Below are 7,805 nucleotides of genomic sequence, written 5' to 3'. Positions count from 1 at the left end.
ACAATATTTGCTAAGAGAGATGGCTCCGTTAATAATATTAAATACCTAGCTCAAGTATAGCACTTTTCATCTGTAGATCTCAACGTGCTTTACAATGAAAATTGGTACCATTAATCCTATTTTACACATAGAGAAGCATAGAAAGACAAAGTGACTTGTCCAAGGTCATCCAGCAGGGCAGTAGCAGTCCTGGGACTAGAACCCAGGTCTCCTGAGCCCCTGTTCAGTGCTCTATCCTGCAGTTGTTTCCTATTCCAGCTATTGGGAAAAGGAAGGTTACTTACTTTATAGTAACTGGAGTTCTTTAAGATGTGCAGTCCCTGTAGGTATTTAGAATGGGTGCATGTGCGCTTGGGACCGGAAATTCTTCAACAGCAGCATCTGTTGGTCTGCACCTCCTTGTGCTGCGAACTGAGGGCATAAGTGGAGAAGTGGACCCACTGCCCCTTCATTTCCTACTCTACGACAAATCACACGAGGATCCAAAGCAGAGGGGAAAGAAGGTGGGTTGCGAATACCTACAGGGATCACAAATCTGGAAAAATTCCAGTTACTATAAGGTAAGTAACTTTCCTTTCTTCGAATGCTGGTCCCTATGAGTACTCACTGTGGGTGGTTCCTAGGCAGTGCTTATTTAGGAGGAGTGTGCGTGGAGGTACATGGAACCACAGTCTGCAGGATTGCTGAACCAAAGGATGCACCATCTGCTGAGCTCCAAGTGACTGCTCTGCAGATTTCAGAAAGAGGGACCCCTTGCAGTGATGCTACTGCGGCAGCCTGTGCCCTAGTTGAGTGCGTTCTCACACCAGGTGTCTGACCCAGTATGGCCATTCCTATGTTCTTATTAGGAGGAGTTGCTGTGAACTACTAGCAGAGGAAGATGCACCCAGAGATCCACCTTGAGAGTCTCTGAGAAGATAGGGCCTCACCCTTCATTCTTTTGGCAAATGAAGTGAGCAGTCAAGGAGATTATCAAAAAGCCAGGGTCCTTAGAACATCTAGACAGCGTAATCTGTTGTCTCTAGTGTGGTGAGACTTTGGGTAAAATATAGGTAGATGAACCATGTAATTCAGATGAAGTCTGCCGGGACCTTAGGAACAAAAGTCGGATATAATCAGAAGGACACTGTATGAAAGACAGTATAAGGTGGCTCTGCCATGAGAGCACCAAGTCACCTACTCTCCAAGCTAAAGTAATGGCTGTCAAAAAGCTAGTTTCAATGATAAATACAGGAAGGAGCATGAAGCCAGGGGCTCAAGGGGTGGCCGCATAAGTGCTGCTAGTTCGGATTCCAGGGTGGTGTAGGTTGAGACACCAGAGGAAAGGTTCTAGCAATGCTTTTGTGGGATGAGTGAAAATAGTAGCTCTCTATAGGAAGATGCAAATGTGCTGATAGTTGTGAGATGCACTCTCAATAAGCTGACTGGAAGTCCTGGTGTTTTTAGAGAGAGGAGGTAATCAAGGTGATAGGGAAGTTCTGGCTCTTCTGGAGAAAGGTTGCTAAGTAGAAGCATTTTTCCCTGTCACCTAAGACATGTAGAAGGGTTTCTACTATTAAGCAAGTTGGATTGTGCTGCTTTTGAACAGGTTCATTTTAAGTCTGTTCCCCAACCAAAACCCAGCTGTCAACTGAAAGGAAGTCAGGTTGGGATGATTGGTTCCGTCTCCCATTCTGAGACAGTAATGTGGGAAATGACTGCAGGTGGTCAATTGCAGGACTATGGTGAACCAAATGGACATAGCCACTGTGGTGCTATTAGAATTACTGTCACTGGGTATTTTCCAGAAAACACAAGGTATGAGGGGAATGGGAAGAAAGAAATACGTTAACACTTCTGAAAATAGGAGTAGGAAGGCATTCTGTCTGGAGTCTGGACCCTGGCTATTACTAGAGCAATAAACTTGGCATTTCATGTTTTCTTGGGTGGCAAAGAAGTCCCAGGATGGGTACCCTCATTGTTGGAAGATTCGTTGGACCAACAAAGATAGAGCCTTGGGTTATTGGATCATCCAGGTGTGCTCCCCAACTCAGGAGACACACATTGAAAAGGAGTGTCTTGGTGAGAAGAGAGGAAGTGAAGGTAATAGCTACACACATCATTCCTCTCTTCCCACCATGCGAGAGACACTCAAATTGGACACAGGAGGGAGACCTTCTTTATGGAGTCCTTGCGTGGAATATAAACTGATTTTAACCATATCTGAATGCTGTGCATGTGCAAGCTGGTGAATGAGGTCACACAGGTGCACACCACCATGTACCCCAACAGCATCAGGCAAAACAAACTGTTGTCTGAGTGATGAGATGGATTTGAGCACAAAGGTCCTCCGAGGCTAGAAACCTGTCCAGTAATAAGTATGCTTTGGCTGTGGTTAAGTCCAGGATTGCTCCAGTAAATGCTATAGTCCATGGAGATGTTAAAGTGGACTTTCCTGGATTTACCTGAAGCCCCAAGGATTGCCACAGGTTCAGTTGGGTGGTCACTGCCATCTGTACATTGTGGTGGGACCAACCCTTGAGGAGCTAGTTGTTGAGGTAGGGAAATATGTGATAGCGAGTCTGTGGAAGTGGGCTGCTACCTCTGCCATGACTTTTGTGAATATCCTGGGTGTGGTTGATAGTCCAAAGGGGAGTACTTGGCATTGGAAGTGGTCTATGCCCACCATGAAGTGCATAAATCTCCTGGGGGGTGGGTTTATATCCGTGTGGGAAATTTGTGGTTTTTTTCAGATGATGAGCAACACACTCATGTTTGTGCAGCGATGGGATTATGGCAGTAAGTGTAACCATCCTGAATCTTGTATGCCAGATGAAGACATTCAACTATCTGAGGATTACCCTCCAACTCCTTGTCTTCTTTGGAACTAGGAAGTACCTGGAGTAAAAACTTTCACCTCTGTATTCAAGAGGTTCTATGGCTCCTAGCTGGATCAAGGAGTCCATTTCCTGTTTGAGAATCCTCTCGTGAGAGTGGTCCGCAAAGAAGGATCCAGAAGGGTGATTGGGAAGTGGGGTGGACTGAAATTTGATAGTATGGCCTGTGGAAATAATGTCCAGAACCCCTCTGTATGAGGTAAAGGTCTGCTATCCTGGAAAGAAATGGGGTGGGTGACTGCTGAATGGGGGGTGAAGGTGATGACAGAACACCTGGTTAGCAGTTCTTGAATGATTTGTCAAAACACCTTTTTAGAATGTCATATCTCTGCTGGGGCTGGGAATCAGGGAGTGGTGGCTGAACAGTGTTTTGATGTCCTATACTAACAGCAGTTCCATCAGGATTGGGGACTCCAGATCACAATAGGTAGCCAAATCCATCAAGAAGGGTGTACCCCTGTTTTGCTGGAGGAGAGCTGGTTGGAGTCTTCTGTTTTGGAACTGATGGTTGAGGCTGAGACCTGTGGTGTGATACCACCCATGTTCAGGGCATATGCTCCTTACCATCTTTGCATTGCTCAGAGGATAGTTTTGGAGCATCAGATGCTCTTAGTACCACTGGTGCCTGCCCAATCTCACTACGAGCTCCAGGTGAACCCTGTCTAAGGCCTGGAGTCTTGCAGAAGCCTGAAGGGGCAAAGCTGCTCTCTTCTTTGAGGAATAATGAGCAGACTTCTCTGTTCTCTTGTGCGTCTCCTTACCCTCATCATGCTTCTTCTTAATGGAGTCTTTCAGCTTGGTCGGGCATTCCGTCAGTGCTGGCAGAACGCTACTCAGTGGTTCTGGGTGATGAGTTGGAGAATAAGAGGGCCCTGGATCTGATCTTGGGCCTCAAGGCTAGTTCCATGAAGTGTTGGCAGAGCTTGCCTAGTGTGAGAAGGAAAGGAGTGGCAAATCCCACACTTAGATGGGGTGTGTGCCTACCCTAAGCGGTAGAGGCATGTGTTGTGAGGGTCACTCACCTGGAAGACCCAGGGGCAGGTGAGGCAGGATTTGAAGCCCAGAACCCTGGGCATAAGGCCCCAGAGGTGGGAAAAGACAAGGTGAGGAATGACACACACACACACACACACACACACACACACACACACCCCACCCCACCCCCAACTCTAACTAAACTAGACTTATGCAAACTATCTAAAAGGAAATAACTATTTACATGTAAACATCAAGTGGAAGAAGAAAATACAGGCACAGGAGAATTCCATCATGGACCACAAGCAGTAAAAGAGGAATTGAAAGGCGTGGTCGGTCCGTGTGACCACTTATACCCTTGGTTTGAAGCACAAGGAAGCATAATGCACAGTTCAGACCAGCAGACACTGCTATTGAATTTCTGCTCCCGGACTCACAGAGCACCAGTCTACCCACAGTGATTACTCATAGGGACCAGTACTCAAAGAAGAAACTGTGGTTTATCAATTACAACTGAATGGTAACTGCTGGCATTTTAATATTGACCACAGCGTCAGCAATAAGAAAGCAATCCCCACTCTAGCCTCCAGTATTTTTTTTTTAAAAAGCAATAGTAACGTAACGAACTCTGGAAATGCATTTCTTAAACATGGACTCTCATGATTCATATTTCTGGAAGGCAGTTGTGTTTCTTCCAAAGACAGGTGGCTAATTCATTGCTGGTGTAACTCCATTGAAGTGAGTGGTGTCTATAAAGTCTAATTACAACATTAATTTCAGATAACTAATGCTGAAATATATCTGACCCTGGTCTGCGTTCTGCTGTCAGACTAGTTTAACTTCTGTGGACTAACTCATGTTTTACACTAGCACAGAGGGCAGAATCAGTCCCTTTACCAATGTGCCAGTTTAGTAGGATTGAAAATATGGTAGAAGATCTGGAATGTGACATTGCAATTCATTTTGCAGCTATCTCAGTGATTTGTGATCACCGTAGATGGGAATGGAATCAGGATTCAAGAACTTAATCTAAATGCATCATTCCTGATGTACAGTAGCTATCTTTTAGCTAGATTGCTAAACAATGGGATGTAATAAATAATGGCAAAAGAGTTACTAAGCTTTTAAAAAAACCACAACTAATTTAGGGCTTGTCTACATGGTACATTAGTGGGCATCAGCTTGAGTGCAAATTCTAGTGCGCACCAGAATGGTACACACTAACTGTCGATGTGGACCCTTCTAGTGCACATTAAAAATTCCCTAGTGTGCACTGACATAATCCTGTTTCAAATCAAACAGTACTAAGTCAGCATGCACTAGGGAATTTCTAGCGCACACCAGCAGGGGGTGTGAGGACAGTTGGTGAGAGAGACACCTCAGCTGGTGAGCACTAACACACCAAATATACAAGACTTTAGCACACTAATTGAGCAACTGGATGTAGGTCCAGATATTTATTTTAGCTACAGGACATATAGTGCCATGTATCTTGGGAAATCTGCTATCAGTCTTGAGTGCACTAACAAGGTAGAAAATTCCATCACACACACAAGATCAGAATCTGTCTTGTAGTTTGGCCATTTTTATAACTTACATGTGTTTACAACCAGGCAACATAACTGTTAGATAGCTGTGTGCTTGCCCATGTTATTGCTTAAATCAAACACAGTTTGGTACAATCAAACTTGCAATATGTATGGTTCAAATTGTTTTTAATTTTAAAAAAGTAGAAACTTACTGTTGGGAAGTATTTTTGTAACCTCTTTCCCAGAGCTCTGAAAATTCATGTCTCATTGGGAGGCAGAATGAAATGTCTTATGATTACTTCTGTTTTTCTACAGCCGAGACTAGAAACTTTAAACTACAAGCTAAAAAAATTATGATCCCCAAGGTTACATTATTAATTTCCTTTTGTGTTGAAGTGTACACTGTACCCCCGTCAACAGCAAAGAAACAGGTCCAGGACTGAAATAATATCCCTTTTTCCCCTGAAAGAAAGCCTGCACACTATCAGCTGAGAAACTGGAGAGCCACTGAAATGTAACACAGTGGGTAAATTTTGTTCCAAACATCTTAAAGGGCAAATGCATTGTTAGAGAATTTGTCTATCGTCATTAAAAGGTTCTGCATAGAAGAGCATAACTTTAAGACGTTGTCTAATTGCAATTTGGAATGTATTGATGGGGGATTGTGTATGTTTTGATTTTTTTTTTGACTTGCGAGTCATCCGTGATTTACACCAATTACAGCAAATTAAGGAGTTACCTCTAATTTAGGCCTCATCTTCACTGCTAAAAAAGGGTTCGTTTTTTGCCTTGGAATAGCTCACATCTGTTAGTTACCTGAGGTAAGAAACAGACCTTTTTAAGCAGTGAAGACAAGCGCTTAAAGAAAAAAGTAACTTAGTTTAGTGCTAACTGGTTTTGGAGCTTCACAGTCTTTGTGCACTTCTTGAGATTTCATTCCATCAAGGGTAAGAAGATTGGTAATCCTATAGCATGTGACATGCTGTTAGTGACTCCTGACTGTTTAGAATCATTGTCTTAGAATGTTTTAGAATCAGTGTTTTAGAATCATTGTCTGCAAGAACAGAAACTTTGATTCAAGTGTTGTAGACAAAAATAATCTAAAGTCCATTTATTGACTGGACGTATTGACTATCATGAATCAGTGATGAGCTAACAAATATTTTTTGGTAGCCCACTGTTGTATTAAAATCATACCATCTCCCACAGTGATCTCATTGGCTCTCAGAAGTTAAAGCTGTGAGTGCTAGGATAGATTTCCCACAAAGACCCAGGTGTTGGCAATTCAGTGGTTAGCACTGCTTCCTTTTACTCAACACCCTACTAGTGCTTTATTTTAGAACTAAGAGGCAATATGCTATTGGAGCTGTAAAACTGAGGTCCTAATTACTTACAGTCATCAAAGATTCCAGGGTACTTTGGCCAAATAGTGACATTGCCCCTGCACTTCTGCATTAGTTTGGATAATAAAATTTTGCCTGCCTAAATGACGCTGAAATTTCAGTTGGATACAACATTCTTCACTTCTTGACCTAAGCAGTTGATTAGTGTTGCAGTTATGGTCCAATTCTGCTCCTACCAAATCTGAATATGAAATCTGCTATTGACTTCAACAGGAGCAGGATTGGGACCTTAAGTAGCCAAGGTGGTGTCATCCCACAGGGATGAGGGTGAAATGATATTGCTGCAGTTATTACTCTCATGGATCAGTAATTGTTTAAAAGACAGGAAACAAAGGGTAGGAAGAAATGATCAGTTTTCACAATGGAGAAAGGTTAATAGTGGGGTTCCCCAAGAATCTGTACTGGGGCCACTGCTGGGTAACATATTAATAAATGATCTGAAAAAAGGGGTAAACAGTGAAGTGGCAAAGTTTGCAGATGATACAAAACTACTCAAGAGTTAATTCCAAAGCAGACTGTGAAGAGTTACAAAAGGATCTCAAAAAACTAGTTGACTGGGCAACAAAAGGGCAGATGACATTTAATATTGTTAAATACAAAGTACACCTCTACCCTGATATAATGCTATCCTCGGGAGCCAAAAAATCTTACCGTGTTATAGGTGAAACCGTGTTATATCGAACTTGCTTTGATCCGCCGGAGTGCGCAGCCCCCCCCCCCCCCCGGAGCACTGCTTTACCGCGTTATATCCGAATTCGTGTTACATTGGGTTGCATTATATCGGGGTAGAGGTGTAATGCACATTGGAAGGCATATTCCCAACTACACATACAAAATGATGGGGTCTAAATTAGCTGTTACCACTCAAAAAAGATCTTGGGGTCATTGTGGATAGTTTTCTGACACAATCTGCTCAATGTGTAGCGGCAGTCCAAAAAGCTAACAGACTGTTAGAAACCATTAGGAAAGGGATAGATAAGACAGTAAATATAATGCCACTATATAAAGTCATAGTACACCCA

This window comes from Chrysemys picta, chromosome 1 (assembly GCF_011386835.1).
Source record: "Chrysemys picta bellii isolate R12L10 chromosome 1, ASM1138683v2, whole genome shotgun sequence".
NCBI classification, from domain to species: Eukaryota; Metazoa; Chordata; order Testudines; family Emydidae; genus Chrysemys; species Chrysemys picta.
This window is presented reverse-complemented; position numbering follows the sequence as displayed.